Below are 15,103 nucleotides of genomic sequence, written 5' to 3'. Positions count from 1 at the left end.
GAAGGTTGGCAAACAGGGTTACATTCATGGTTCGGGAGATGCAATCTTTTAAAGATGTGCATACTCCCTAAGTTGCTCTATTTATTCCAGACACTACCGATTGCCATCCCCCCCTCTTTTTTTAAAAAAGTCCACTCGCTATTTACTCGCTTCATTTGGGCCAAAAAAAAACCTCGTATTTCCCGTGCCCAGCTTTCTTGGCCTAAGTCAAAAGGTGGTTTAGCTCTCCCAGATGTTTATAAATATTATCAGGCATCGCACTTAGGAAGAATTATTGACTGGAGACGACATTCCAGCTTTAAACAATGGGCACAGATTGAACAACTACAATCAGAGGCAGATTTAGGAGGGGCTATATGGTGTTATAAATATCTACCCCAAGATATTGTGCAACACCCTATAATCGGTTCAACTTTAAAGGTCGCGAGATCACTAATAAAACGATCAGTGCTAACTTCAGTTGATTCTCCACTGATTCCAGTACTGGGTAACCCAGCCTTTGCCCCGGGGATTACAGTTCAACCTTTACGAGACTTGAAGAAAAAGGGTTTTGGACAGGCCTCAACTTTCATTTGGGACAATAACTGGCCTACTATCGTAGGCCTTACCGACCCATCCGGCCCCTATCGTCTACCATTTTGGAACGCCATCCAGCTGCATCACTTTTTACAAACTCTTCCTGCTCCTAAGTCATTGACTAGGGACCTAACGTCGTTTGAAAAATACTGTGTGGGTAATGACGTACTACCGAATTTATTATCTAAAGTTTACCATTTATTGGCGTTGCCTCCAGAGGGCAAACGATTACCCTGCCTGGATAAATGGGAAAGAGATCTTAACTGTAGGTTCACGGTGAAACAAGAAAGGGATATCATTACATTGGCATTGGAAACCCCCGTTTGTACCAAAGTGAAGGAAATGAATTATAAATTACTTACGAGATGGTACCGGGTGCCTTTTTTATTGAATAAGTTTTCTGCAAGTCTCTCAGATCAGTGCTGGCGATGCCAGGAGGAACCGGGGACCATCTTACATATTTTTTGGGAATGCCCTCGCCTGGCTCATTTCTGGGGAGAGGTGTATGCGTTAGCCCAAGAATTCTCTGAGAGGGAGATCCCGAATAATGCGGCTTTTTTTTTACTGCATGTTTCCACCCTGCCCTTTGAGAGTTACAGGAAATCCATCCTGTTCCATATTTTGAACGCAGCTAAATCTTGTATACCCTTACGTTGGAAAACACCTCTTCCTCCAACGATCAGTGATTGTGCCCGAAAAATTGAAGATATTAATAAAATGGAAGACTTGCGTCTCTCTGCACAATTTAAAAAGCAATTTTATAATAAAACATGGGGCGCATGGAACAGGTTTGTCTTAACAGAACGGGGGAAGAATTTACTATGCTCCGAGAGTTTAATAGCCATTACTGAGTTAGAAGGTCAGGGAATTAGTCCCTAGGTTTGAGTAGTACTATTCTGGGTGAATCCAAGGTGGCCTCCCCTTCCCCCCTTTTCCTTTTTTTTTTTTTTTTTTTTTTTTTTTTCTTTTTGGGTTTTGTTTTGTTTCGGTTTTGTTGATATATCACATTAAAGTGATGGATATGCAAGAAAAATGATGTATTGATTTGTAAATAACCTGTAAGTGTGATCTCGCATAAATAAAATATTTGAAAAAAAAAAAAAAATCACGAAAGGTGGTGGGAGGGGGGGGGGTGGCCCCTCCCACTGCTTGTAAAAGCAGTCTAGCAGCCAATTATCCACTAGGATCACTTTTACATGTAAGCCGACCGCTGGCTGTAAAAAAATTATACCAAGATGATGCCTAACTCTGCAGGCATCATCCTGGTATAACCACTCAAAGTCAAGCAACGTACCAGTACATTGCTGGTCCTTGTTTGGCATATATTGTATGTTTTTTTTTTTTTTCATGCAGCCTGTGGGCTGAACGAAAAAAAAGAGAACCTAACAGACTCCACCAGAAAATGTCTAGTAAACCCACCATTAGCCGCCCAAAACATCAAACTTACTTTCTAATGATGGATATACATGACCAACGCCATGTATACATATTTTTTTTTTTTTAACCATGGTGGTGAAATCACCTCCTACAGCGCTGCCATCAGAGCTTTCCATATATGCTGAGCGCAAACGCTGTATGTGTCAGAATACATAAAATCAGTGTGGCAGCTGATGAGTGTACCTGCAAGGCAAACTCATTAACAACAGAATAGAAATAAAACATTACATTGGTACCTGAAAGTAAAAAAATGGTTACCAATGAAAAACAGTAACAAAGTAAAGTAAAAGTAGGAAGAGTAGAAGTAGCAGAGTAAGAACAGAAAAATAACTCAAACTATGTTTTTGTTTTTTTTATTTTATTTTTTTTGTAACTTTTTTTGCAATTTTTTTTGTAACTTTTTTTTTTTTTGTAACTTTTTTTTTCAACTGCAACATTCCAGCTTAAGGTCTCTCAAAATGATGATAGCCATCAAAATCTTTCAAGACCCTGTGTAATTGTGCCCTAGACTGTGTCATGCTGTACCCTACGTTAATACTCCACTAATGTGGGGTAGCGATGGAAACATTCCCCGATGCAGAGATCAGGTTGGCCAGGACAGTCGGGACAACAATAACTGGTGTCACGCCTAAATCCGTGCCTGCTACAGACACCACATCTTTTTTGGGGGCGTCTTTGGGTAGGGGCACTTGGGATGGTATAAGGAAAATGCCTCTCATGCAGCCGGCTCACTGCATCTGGTAGGGGAAGTTGGGCAGGGGCACCTCATGGATACAGGTAGGCCCTGATGATCTCAACCTGGAATTGTAGGAAGGATCCAGTTCATCCTGACGCTTTGTATAGCACAAAAGCGTTCAGCAAAGCCAATTGGAATAAATAAACAGACACTTTTTTGTACCAGTGTCAGGATGGCAGGTGGAGCCTGACTAATAGAGAGAACTCTCACCTGATGAGAAGGCTGTGGTAGCAGAGCTGGATGCCGGATGGACACCAAGGTAAGTACTCTGATTAGGACACAGGTTCACCTGAGGTGCGGAGTCTAAGTGTTAGCTGGTTTTCACCAGGGCCCCTAATGGTGGGGATGGACTACGCTGCAAGCTAGCACCAGGTCGCGGTCCCCAGGATCACCCAGCCAGGCAGAGTGCAGGTTCTGGTCCAGAAGCAGACAGGGGTTAACCAAGAGAGTAGTCAGACGAGCCAAAGGTCAGGGCGGGCAGCAAGTAGCAAGGTCAAGAGGGTGAAATAATCAGGAACACAGGATCACAAGGAAGAGCTGAAGATAACACAGCAACTTCCTGTACTGACAGCTGTGATTAAATAGGCCAATTTGGTAGCCTCGAGCTATACTGAGGTAGCCTGGAACCACACTGAGGTAGCCTCTAGCTATACTGAGGTAGCCTGGAACCATACTGAGGTAGCCTCTAGCTATGCTAAGGTAGCCTCTAGCTATTCAAGGCGCCTCTTCGTACACGCATGGGTATATGCGTTCGCCGTTTTGTGGCACCAGTGCGCCTGTGTATAGCAATGGATCCCTGACATTGCCCCCTCCTTATGGGCAACCTCCGGGTGCCCAAAAGATTCCTTTTCTGAGGATGGCTGCGGAAAAAAGCCTGCATTAATTCCTGGGCATGGACATCCTGTTCGGGCTCCCAGTAATTCTCCTCTGGGCCATAGCCCTTCCATTTAACCAGGAATTGTATTTGGTTCCTCCTCCTTCTGCAGTCCAAGATAGCTTCCACCTCGAATTCCTCATCACCGTCAATCACCACAGGGTCAGGAGGCCTAGAATCCCTACCCGGAAAGGGGTCAGGTAAGGCAGGCTTCAACAGCGAAGCGTGAAATACAGGGTGGATTTTAAGTGACTCAGGTAAGATCAGTTCGTAGGATACCTCGTTAAGTTTCCTCTTTACTTGAAATGGCCCAATAAATTTGGGTGCCAATTTTTTCGAGGGGCAGGCCAAGTGGAGGTTATTTGTTGATAGCCAAACCTTGTCCCCTGGTTGGAGGATCAGTTCACCTTTCCTCTTTTTGTCGAAGATCACCTTGTTAGCTGCCTGCGCCTTGACCATCGCTTCCTGTACCAGTTTGCTGTTGAGATTGAGGAATTCAGCGACACTCCGAGCTGCAGGGACCGTGGACTCAGAGACAACACAAGGGAAAAATGATGGATGGAACCCGTAGTTGGCAAAAAATGGTGACTGGCCTGTGGCTGAGTGTTTGGCGTTGTTATAGGCAAATTCCGCTAAAGGTAATAATGACACCCAGTTATCCTGGACAAACGTGGTAAAGCACAGAATATACTGTTCGAGAGTTTGATTTGTCCTCTCTGTTTGTCCATTCGTCTGAGGGTGGTATGCTGATGACATGGTTAGCTTCATCTTTAGGGTTTCCCACAGGGATCTCCAGAACCGGGAGGTGAATTGGACCCCTCTATCGGGAACTATGTCTGCTGGGATCCCGTGAAGCCTGATTATCTCCTTGATAAATATTTGAGCATTCTCTGAGGCGGAAGGGGTGTTCTTTAGTGGCAGAAAGTGAGCCATCTTTGATAGACGGTCAACCACTACATAAATGACAGAGCAACCCTCAGACGGAGGGAGTTCAACAATGAAATCCATGGAAATCATTTTCCATGGCCTATCTGGGACTGGCAGCGGTCTGAGTAACCCCCAGGCCTTGCTTCTAACCGTCTTGCTCCGGTTACAGATGGGGCATGCTCCTAAATACTGGGAGAAAAGTAGGGAAATGGCGCTGCCTAGTTGGAAATATATATTGGGAGGTTATTAAGGTGCAGATGTGCTGAGGACCAGATGATACACTGAATGAAATGTAATGCACTGTAAAAGGAAAAAGGAGGTATATCTCCCAAATGGTAAACAAGCCGTATAAAGTGTAAAGTGCAGAATAAATATAGTACACTAAGGTACAGTGAAAGAAACCACAGATGTGAGTATAGTGTAACAAAATACAGTTTGAAGACGTACTGACGCACGAAACCGATACAGCGTGTCGCATCACTTCCGGTATCGAGAAGGAGGCTTGGACCGCTCTGCGCTCCACATATTGATCTATGAGCATTTCCTTCCTCTAGCTAATGTGAGTACCTCTCCTATATTATGCTAATAAAAACCCTATTTAAACGATATCACACTATGTGCCTTCTATTTACTTTATTACCCTGGTCCCATTAATACGAGCGACCCCCTGGTGGAATCCGGTGTACCTACGGTCTACTTTTGAGTTCTCCACACAGACCCCAGGTGCTCCCTACATAGGAATCCTCCTCTGCAGACGCCCAATTTGAGGATCAACGGAGGACACGATGAGTCATACAGTGGATTCCCATTCATACCCGCTCTATACCCCTGTGTGGGGTGGGTATTTCTGGTGAGTGCATTATTCACTAGAGGGGTCACCTAGTATCTCACCGCCCACCACGGGGTCACCCATTGCACGTTCAAGTTTGGATATTGTCACCTGCGGCTAATAACAAACTTTTTTATAGATCTCATATCTTACTGTGTTATATAACCACATGAGCACTGGTCTCACCTTGGACATTGTTTTCACTATTTAAATAATCAATATTTTCACCATATTTTATCTAATTCCTTTGTCACAATATTTGGATATAATTCACTAATAATGTACCACCAATATATTTTGATATAGACCATTTCTTTATATCAGCATTTTACATTAAGGTATACTTCACCTATTTATTATTAATTTAAATTTTGTATGGTCACATTTGTGTTGGACAGCTACAGAAGTTCATCTAGTATTCCGTATATTCATTTTTCTTTTTTCACTATATTGGTTCAGAGTACCACTTTATACCATTTCATCCACGCATACCTTATTTCGGGCATACCACAGGCCACACTGTATTTTGTTACACTAAACTCACATCTGTGGTTTCTTTCACTGTACCATAGTGTACTATATTTATTCTGCACTTTACACTTTATACGGCTTGTTTACCATTTGGGAGATATACCTCCTTTTTCCTTTTACAGTACATTACATTTCATTCAGTGTATCATCTGGTCCTCAGCACATCTGCACCTTAATAACCTCCCAATATATCTTTCCAACTAGGCAGCGCCATTTCCCTACTTTTCTCCCATTCACTTTATAGCTTTTTGCTATAGTCCAGGGAGGCTGCAGCCTAGTTTTATCAATTAATATTTTAATTATTTAATATTTATTTATTCATCCTATCCACTTTTATTCAAATAGTCCACAAGCGTGGAGTTTTACTTAATCATGCTCCTACATACTGTTTACAGTCCCTTTCTAAATCAGGCCACCAGAACGTGAGTTGTATCAGGCCCAGAGACTTGTGAACCCCAAAGTGACCTGCCAAAGGGGGGTCATGGCACAGGCCCAGGATCATCACTTGAGTGCTTTCAGGGACAAAAATCTTTTTACCCCTCCATAATAGTCCATCTCGGGAAGATGATGTAATTCCAGGGAGGCAGGGGACATCCCTCGAGGCTTGTTGCATAAGGGACAGCAGGTCAGGTTGAAGCAGCAGAAAGTGGTTTGGGAATAGGATGGTGTCTGGCACTGAAGTCTCCTTAGGGTCGTCAAACATCTGGGAGAGTGCATCAGGCTTAACGTTCTTTGATCCAGGCCACTACCTAATGTGGAAAGAAAATCGGGAGAAAAATAATGCCCAACGAGCTTGGCGTGGCTTCAGGCGCTTGGCTGTCCTTAAATATTCAAGGTTTTTATAATCTGTATAGATCAGGATAGGGTGTGCTGCTCCTTCTAATAGATACCGCCATTCCTCCAGGGCGGCCTTGATGGCCAAGAGCTCCCGATCACCCACATCATAATTTTTCTCTGCTGGTGAAAGCTTGCGGGAGAAAAAAGCCACAGGGTGGACTAAATCTTTAAGACCCTAACGTTGGGAAATAACCGCACCTACAGCCGTTTCTGAGGCATCCACTTCAAGTAGATAGGGCAAAGTGGGATCAGGGGGGCTCAGGATTGGTGCGGTGGTGAATAGTCCCTTCAAAGTACTGAAGGCGCCCTGTGCCTCAGAGGTCCAACAGAAACGATTGTTCTGCTTGGTTAGCTGCGTAATAGGAGCAATGATGGCGGAGAATCCTTTAATAAACCTCCTATAGAAATTGGCAAAACCAATAAAACGTTGTACCCCCTTTTTGTCTGAGGGTGCTGGCCAGTCCAGGATGGCAGAGACCTTTTGTGGGTCCATCTTGATGCCTGTGGAAGAAATTATGAGTCCCAAAAACGGAATACTCCGTTGTTCGAACTCACATTTGATTGGTTTGGCGTATAGCCTATGTTGCCGAAGACGGTGGAGGACCTTCTTGATGTGTTCCCGGTGTTGGTCCAGGGAAGCAGAAAAGACTAGGATGTCGTCCAGGTAAACAATTACAAAGACATTTAGATAATCTCTGAAAATGTCGTTGACAAAATGTTGAAAAGTCGCCGGGGCATTACAAAGGTCGAAAGGCATCACCAGATATTCGTAATGGCCAAACCTGGTACGGGAGGCCATTTTCCACTCGTCCCCTTCACGAATGCGGACCAAATTGTAGGCTCCCCTCAGGTCCAGCTTAGTAAACAGAGAAGCGGACCTCAGTCTTTGAAAAAGTTCGGGGATCAGTGGAAGGGGGTAACGATTTTTAACTGTTATCTTGTTCAGTTCCCGATAGTTAATACAGGGCCGAAGAAAATGGTCCTTCTTCTCTACAAAGAAGATTCCTGCCCCTGCCGGGGAGGTGGATGGGCGGATGAACCCTCTCTTCAGGTTTTCTTCCACGTACTCTTTAAGGGTTCCCAACTCACGTTCTGATAGAGGGAAGATCCGACCGAAGGGAATCTCAGCTCTTGGGAGTAACTCAATCGGGCAATCATAGGGACAGTGGGGAGTTTCAGCCCCTTGTTTGCTAAAAACATCCAGGTACTCGTGGTAGGGTTCAGGTACGAGAGACCGTGTGTCTTTATCAGAGTCTGTGCATAGCAAGATACTGGGGGAACTGAGGGGCATCGGCAAGCAGTGGTTCTGGCAGTAGGAAGACTGAAATTGGATGTCTCCGGAGGCCCAGTTGATCGATGGGTTATGTGCCTGAAGCCAAGGCAGCCCCAAAATGACTGGAAATAGGGGGGAAGCAATGGCATCCAAGCTCAGGAGCTCCTTGTGATTTCCAACAGCAGTTACGGGTAAAGGAAGGGTTTCTTGGGTCACCAATCCAGACTTGATGCGTGAACCATCTGCCAAAAATACGGAGAGTCCTTGTGACTTGGGTCGAAGGGGAATGTGCTATTGTGCTGCAAATGACAAGTCAATAAAGCAGCTGCATGCTCCAGAGTCAATTTTTGCGGTGACTGGTACCATACCTTCCGGAAGCTGAAGAAGAACAGACAGAGCCAGGTGAGTAGTGCTGGAAGAGGGTGCCGGATAGCTTGAGGACAAGATGGAGAAGCATTTACGCAGCTTTGCAGGACAGGAGGGTACATAGTGACTGGCCTTCCCGCAGTACAGACACAGATTGTTCTGTCTTCGGCGAACACGTTCTTCTGCTGTCAGGGAAGGTCGCATGAGTCCAAGCTGCATGGGTTCTGAGGTGCCCGGTACCGGTGTAGCAGGAGCCGGATCTGTAGGGACGAAACTGATGGGAAAAGGATGTCCGGGAGTGGGTACTCGGAGCAACATCCAGACTAGGCGAGACTGCTGGGTATATCGCTCCGCTCTGCGTTCGCGGAGCCGTCGATCAATCTGGATTACCAGTGCGATCAATTCCTCCAAAGTTTCTGGTACACCCACACGGGCCAGCTCGTCTTTCAGCCCCTCTGAAAGACCCAGAAGGAACTGGTGACGTAAGGCCGCATCGTTCCTGTAGGTATCTGCGCTCCACCGCCTGAAGTCGGTAACGTAGTCCTCCACAGCTCTTCGGCCTTGTTGGAGCATGTGGAGTGCGGTTTCTGTGGTGGAGGTCCGCTGTGGGTCATCGTAGAGCTGGGCCATCGCATTAAGAAAGGACGACAAGGAGTCAAGCTGCATGCTGCGTTCTTCTAACAGACGATCGGCCCAAACCTGGGGTTCTCCCTGGAGGAGGGAGATGATGAAACCCACTTTTGTGGCTTCCAGCGAGAAGGTCCGGGGTTGTAAGTAAAAATATAATTTGCATGCATTGCGGAATGCACAGAACTTGCTGCGGTCTCCACTGAATCTTTCTGGTGTAGGGACTCTCGGTTCCGGGGGCAACATGACCACCGTGGGTCCTGGCGTGGTCCCCGTGGGAGGTGTGGCGGATGAGGAAGCTGGATCTGCGGTAGGGTCAGCAGAAGAGACCAGGTACTGCACACGTCTTTCCAACTGGGTATACACCTCTTGAAGGGATTTCACGGCCTGAGTAAGAGCTGCCAGATGCTGACATATCTCATCCATCGGAGAGATCCCTCGTGCAGGCTCGGTCATGGCTATGTTATACTGTCAGGATGGCAGGTGGAGCCTGACTAATAGAGAGAACTCTCACCTGATGAGAAGGCCGTGGTAGCAGAGCTGGATGCCGGATGGACACCAAGGTAAGTACTCTGATAAGGACACAGGTTCACCTGAGGTGCGGAGTCTAAGTGTTAGCTGGTTTTCACCAGGGCCCCTAATGGTGGGGATGGACTACGCTGCAAGCTAGCACCAGGTTGCGGTCCCTAGGATCACCCAGCCAGGCAGAGCGCAGGTTCTGGTCCAGAAGCAGAGAAGCAGACAAGGGTTAACCAAGAGAGTAGTCAGATGAGCCAAAGGTCAGGGCGGGCAGCAAGTAGCAAGGTCAAAAGGAAGCCGGGTCAAATAATCAGGAACAACAGATACACAGGAACACAGTATCACAAGGAAGAGCTGAAGATAACACAGCAACTTCCTGTAGTGAAAACTGTGTTTAAATAGGCAAATTTGGTAACCTCGAGCTATACTGAGGTAGCCTGGAACCATACTGAGGTAGCCTCTAGTTATACTGAGGTAGCCTCTAGCTATTCAAGGCGCCTCTTCGTACATGCATGGGTATAGGCGTTCGCCGGTTTGCGGCACCAGTGCGCCTGTGTATAGCAGTGGATCCCTGACAACCAGCGTCTGGCTTTACGGGCAACTAAGGACAGCGCCTAAAGCTGGTCATTGAGGTCCACCCCTCCCATATTAAGGTTGTAGTCGTGGATACAGGGGCTTCTCCAAAACACCAGTTGCCGTATGAATTTGGACCGTCGTGTCTGCGTGAATGGAGGACAGAACGAAAACATTCCGTGTATCCCTCCACTTCACTGCAAGCAATTTGTCAGTTTTCAAGCAGGCTCTCATCCCCCCAACTAAGAAGGGAATCTACAAGCCATTGGGGGAAGCCCCAGCGATTAGGTCACACGGTGCCACATGTGCCAATTTGTAATTCGAGTAAGTGACAAAAAAGTGGCACGCTTGAATAAAAATTCTCCACGTACAAATGGTACCCCTTTCCGAATAAGGGTGACACCAAGTCCCAAACTATTTTGCCGCTGCTCCCTATGTAGTCTGAGCAGTTTGGGGGCTCCACAGTGCTATCTTTTCCCTCGTAAACACGGAAACTAACTGTATAGCCTGTGGCCCTGTCACACAGCTTATACAGCTTATACAGCTTGACCCGTATCTGGCACGCTTGCTGGGGAGAAACTGCTTAAAAGCAAGGCGGCCAGTAAACAATCCAATTAGGATATGCCAGCACATCAGGGAGGGCACTATGGGCTCTACGGGCCTGTCTTCAAATTTGCAGGGGCTGTGGGCCACTACTTGTGCTAGCCACCACCCCAGCTTCAACTGCACTTATGGGACTCGCTATCTGTCAGGGTGCCACTGCTCTCTACAGGCTTTTATACTGACCCTGATTCTGCCAGTGAGGCTTCCCCATCGCTCTCATCTGATATGGTCAGTATGCTGTAAGCCTCTTCACTACTTTACCACCGTTTGGACATTTTAGACACTAAATTTACAGGTACAGTAGTGTGACTCACAGGTAAAAAAGCACCTGGTTGTCGAGGACTATTTCAAACGCTACAAAAAAAACTGCTAGTGCTAGCAGGGATAAGGCAAGACTCTGCTAATGCTGCGGTTTTGTATGTTTTTGGAAGTGACAGTAATCTATTGATTACTGCACTTGCCTGGGTGGGGTGGGTTGGGCGGAGGGGCTAAACGCAGGTGCTGGCAGCTGCATTTTGGGAGCCCTAAACTATTGGGGATGCTAGTATAGTTCTGATCAGATCAAAGACATTGATCCGTTGAGATACTATACTAGTAAAGGAGGTGTATGTGTGTGTATGTGTGTGTTACTGGTAATCAAAGGGTTACATTAATTTCTAACTATGCGCCGGGGATCTGCACTGTCCTAGACTGACGCTAACTAGCATTAACGCTAACTAATGTCACCTGTGACACTAATAACAGTGATCAGAAAAAAAAAACTGTACACTATAAAAGTGGCACTGTGACACGGCAATGAAGGGGTTAACTGGGGGTGATCAGGGGGTTAAATATTTATTGGGGTGGCAGGTACCCTAAACCTACTTGGGACAGAAACTAACTCGCTAGCACTAACTGAAGTCACAATCACACTATCACAGAAATACAGAAAACCGCTATATACCTGTATATAGTGTGCAATGTGACAGGGATTGAAGGGGTTAACTGGGGGTGACCAGGGGGTTAAATCTTTATTGGGGGGGTGGCGGGTATCCTAAGCCTAAAAGTAACAGTCGCTAGCGCTAAACCAAGTCACAAGGCACACTAATACAGAAATATAGAAAACTGCTATATACTGTCTATAGTGTGCAATGTGATGGGGTGTAGGAGTTAAGTGGGAGTGATCAGGGGGTAAAATCTTTATGGGGGTGGTGGGTAACCTAAACCTACTTGGGACAGAAACTAACTCGCTAGCGCTAACTGAAGTCACAATCACACTATCACGGAAATACAGAAAACAGCTATATACCTGTATCTAGTGTGTAATGTGACAGGGGGTGAATGGGTTAACTGGGGGTGATCAGGGGTTAAATCTTTATTGGGGGGATGGCGGATACCCTAAGCCTAAAACTAACGGTCGCTAGCGCTAAATGATGTCACAAGGCATACTGTTACAGAAATATAGAAAACCGCTATATACTGTGTATAGTGTGCAATGTGACATGGTGTAGGGGTGATCGGGGGGTTAAATGTACCTAGCTAGGTGTGTGGAAGTGTGCTTGGTGCAGTACTCACATTTGATCCTCTCTCTTCTCACGCTGGAATCCAAAAAGGATTTTGGGAGGAGAGAGAGGGTCATTTCTGTGCCTGTGTTTACTTTACACAGGCACAGGTCGGTCTGTGATTGGTCAGGACCGATCAGCAGGTCCAGGCCAAAAATCATTAGCCTGGACCTGATGACTGATCAGTTCTGTACCGAATCAGACCATCAGCGGGGGCGCGGGAGCGTGCCCCAGAGCTGCGGGAAAGAGCGCCATATCGGTACGTGACTCTGCCTGCCTGTGCCACTTTGCCGACGTTTATATACAGTAAGCGGTCGCCAAGTGGTTAAGCAGGTTTTTGTACTTCCCTTTTGTAAGGCTGTTGGGATGCAAAGGTACCTGCAGAGGTACCTGCAATGCAGGTATTTTAGCACTTCCAAAGAAGCGCATTGCCTTTTTTCCCGATGATGTTTAAGCTAGAAGCTCATTCTTGAAGAGGGGTGCAAATTGAACAGAAGGACAGAGCAGAATGTCTTAGTGGTCGGCGCCTTTCAGTACTGGGTTGTTCAGTTAAAACCCCAATCAGGACACTTCTACCTGCACTGCAGGATGTCAGATTAGGCACTTATGAGGAAGAGGTTTTCCAACATAATGAGTCACCTATCTGGATGACGTGGCCTTCACGAGCTTAGCCGTAAACATGGAGTTCCCATTGGAGGATGTTGTGTCCTTCAGGGGTATACTCAATCATGATGACTGGGTGTGTTCTTGGGGGATGTAGCGTCTTCTGGTGGTAACTTTGCATTGGACATGTCCTTAGGGATATATCTGTCTGCAGTTGCAGCTTGGGAACTCTCCTTAACCCTTGCCTCTCTTCCAATGCAATGGAAGTTGGTATGAAGAATATTCACTCCATCCTAAAGAATAATTCTGACAACTGGGACAATCTGGTCTGCATTGGGAGAGTTTAAATTGCCCCCTTCAAGGGCTAGCTTTATTTGATAGCAAAGAGCTGGGAAGAATTCAACAAGTGGGACAATCTTGTCTGCATTGTGAGAATCTAACCAGTCCCATTCAAGGGCTAGCTTCATTTGATTGCTAAGAGCTGTGTTTAGTCTGACATCCTGCCTCACAGTAAATGGCTGCTGAATGAAAGAAGACTGCAGTTGAAGAGTCGGTGTCCAACACCAAAGAGGTTTGCTTCTGCAGTTCCACCTTGGAGTAAGTTCAGAAATAATTGAAGAGAGAGAGAGTCCTCAACCACGTAGTCAGCAAAGTGCTTCACTTCTGGGGGAGAGGTTGCTTACTGGTCTTTTTTAAATTGTGCTACCTATACATATCTTATGGGTACCTGGTTGCTCCTCTTCTGATAGGAAGATACTGATTTGGTCTCAGACAGTTGGACCCTCAGGACAAGCACTTCAGGCCATGTTGGAAAATCAGTCACCTTCAAGCCACTGACTGTGTCAGGAGGAAGCCTTTGCTCCAGCAACAATAGACAGGTTCTGCTAGCCAACTTTGATCTTACCTTGTCTAGGGACAGCAATTCCAATAGAGTTGATTTTAAGAGGAGTACTATTGTTGTACTTGCATGCACAAAGTTTCTATGTCTATAATGTTAATTTCCTCTAGATGGCACGTGTGCGCTTAATTGTTCATTTATTTCCACCATCATGCATTATTACATTTCTCTTCCTGTTTCTTTTTGCAACTAAAAGGAGATTGAACAGTGCTGTCCTCCCAAGGTTTAAAGCATTTATTTTTTGTTTTTATATGTAAGCCACCTGACCAAGAATCTTCAAGATACAAACCCCTCTCTTAGCTCACAAGCAGGCAAAGTGGTATGTAGATTTATTTCTGTCTAATGAGTTTCAATCATGCTTTTTAAAATATATTTCACTGTATGTCTGATGATTTGTCCTTCATATTTGTTCTCTTTATTTAGTTCTATGGTATTGATGTAAGTGTCGGCATAAGAATTTGATATGTACATTAAACATCTGTGAAACAAGAACCTTAGCCTTCTCATTGTGACTAAGGGCGGCATAGTAGAACACTTCACTGTGTCTGTGAAGGCCATGAATCCGTGAAGCTGCACGCAGACATCAGCTGGCAAGAAAAGCCATACGTTTGATAAGGAAAGTAATCATTGGAAACGATCACAATTAATTGGCTAAGTAGAAAGTAAAGACTGAACAAGCAAGCACCTTTAATACAGAACAGATTAACATGTCAGGCACAAGTAAAAATACAGTGCTATCTAATAGAGAAGTCAGTCCTGTAGACCCTATTGCGCAAAATGTTGCCAATACAGAGCAAGACAACTCACCACAGCAAGCAGAAATAGCAGCACAAATGCAACAGCCCGAGGTGAGCTCCGATAATACACAGCTTACAGACATTAGAAGAAGTCAACGTACATGCACACTCACCAAGAAAGGTAAAGTACTGCAAGATGTTAAATTAAATTCTTTAATAAAGGATTTGGAGCAGAAATATAGAAGATGGAAATAAATCAATGGTTTGAGAACAGCGATAATGCAGACTTGATTATTGAAGTTGTTAGCACAATCAGTGCCACAACTTCATGTCAGAGGTTGACCATATTTATGGTGACATAAGCATCACAAGCCCTGAACCTGAAATTCTGAGGAAAAATGACACTTGTTTTGTGATCACTAACACTTTAAATGAAAAGGTTCAGCACTTTCTCATCGAAGGTCCAGAAAACATAACCTGGTCTGATTCAGAGTCATTGTTTGAAACTACTGTGTCCAGCATCATTTCAACAACCTCCAGTAAGTTAAGGTTTGTTTCCAAGATGTCCAGTCAGTTTTCTCACAAGTCACTGCAAAAAAAAACAGGGGGCGTGGTT

The sequence above is a fragment of the Pelophylax lessonae genome (genome assembly GCF_965119305.1).
Source record: "Pelophylax lessonae genome assembly, chromosome: 2".
Taxonomy (NCBI): domain Eukaryota; kingdom Metazoa; phylum Chordata; class Amphibia; order Anura; family Ranidae; genus Pelophylax; species Pelophylax lessonae.
This window is presented reverse-complemented; position numbering follows the sequence as displayed.